The sequence below is a fragment of the Xyrauchen texanus genome, chromosome 9 (assembly GCF_025860055.1).
Source record: "Xyrauchen texanus isolate HMW12.3.18 chromosome 9, RBS_HiC_50CHRs, whole genome shotgun sequence".
Lineage (NCBI taxonomy): Eukaryota > Metazoa > Chordata > Actinopteri > Cypriniformes > Catostomidae > Xyrauchen > Xyrauchen texanus.
The window spans coordinates 5,562,314-5,563,254 of record NC_068284.1 but is presented as its reverse complement, the minus strand read 5'-3'; the positions used below and the strand labels follow the sequence as shown (position 1 = coordinate 5,563,254).

At 41.2% G+C, this 941-nt stretch overlaps 1 non-coding gene across 1 annotated transcript; it reads right to left on the bottom strand.

The window, feature by feature from the left end:
* Nucleotides 1-867: 867 nt before the first annotated feature.
* trnat-agu (transfer RNA threonine (anticodon AGU)) lies at nt 868-941 on the bottom strand. Its single transcript has one exon. It is a non-coding gene; the product is annotated as a tRNA-Thr (tRNA).

Below are 941 nucleotides of genomic sequence, written 5' to 3'. Positions count from 1 at the left end.
TTTGTAATATGGCACTTTCTGTACCACTGTCTCCTTAAGATGATTCGCTTATGTTTTCCTCTTTTGTAAGTCGCTTTGGATAAAAGCATCTGCCAAATGAATAAATGTAAATGTAAATATATATATAAAGAAAGAGAGAAAGAGAGAGAGCGAGAGAGAGAAACTATCCTCCATTTCAAAGTCGTCAAAAACAAAGGATTTGTAGTAATAATGAAATGTTTATTATAACACCCACTGCAGCATCGATCTTCTGCTGATTGGTCCATTCCTCTTGGCAACCAGGTAGAGACGTGCACCTCATTGGCCAATTTGTCGAAAATTCCAAGTAACGGAATGGGCCGTGATTGGTCAACTCTTTGTCGCAACCAGGTAGTGACAAGCATCTGATTGGTTAATTCTTCGAATATTCTTGGTAGCGATGCGTGCCGTGATTGGACGATTTCTGGATATCACTACCAGAACAGAGCCCACCTCTTTGAGCCATGTGTCTCTAAAACTGCGAGATTGCACAGCCTTTGGCAAGGAAATCTACTTCCCCTTGTATCTGTAGAATTGAACATATTTTCAAAAGTAGCTGTCAGGACTTCCTGTCCTTAGGAGGGTCCATAGAGCACAGTCACTGCCAGATAAGCAATGCTTAGATTTGAAAGCAGGACCTCCTGTTTGCAAGAAAGGTACCTTGACCAGCTAAGCCACAGGACCCTGTTGGAAAAGAGTGTTAGCATATCAGAGTAGAAAAAACCTCCAAGAAAAGATTTGTGAACAGAATTGACTTCTACCCTTGATCATTTTCTTGGGTAACCATTTTCTATCAGCTTTTAGAAAAACACACTTCTCATCAATACTCAGTTGCACAACACACTGCAAAGGCACTGCTGGGATTTGAACCCAGGATCTCCTGTTTACTAGACAGGCACTTTAACCAACTAAGCTACAGCACC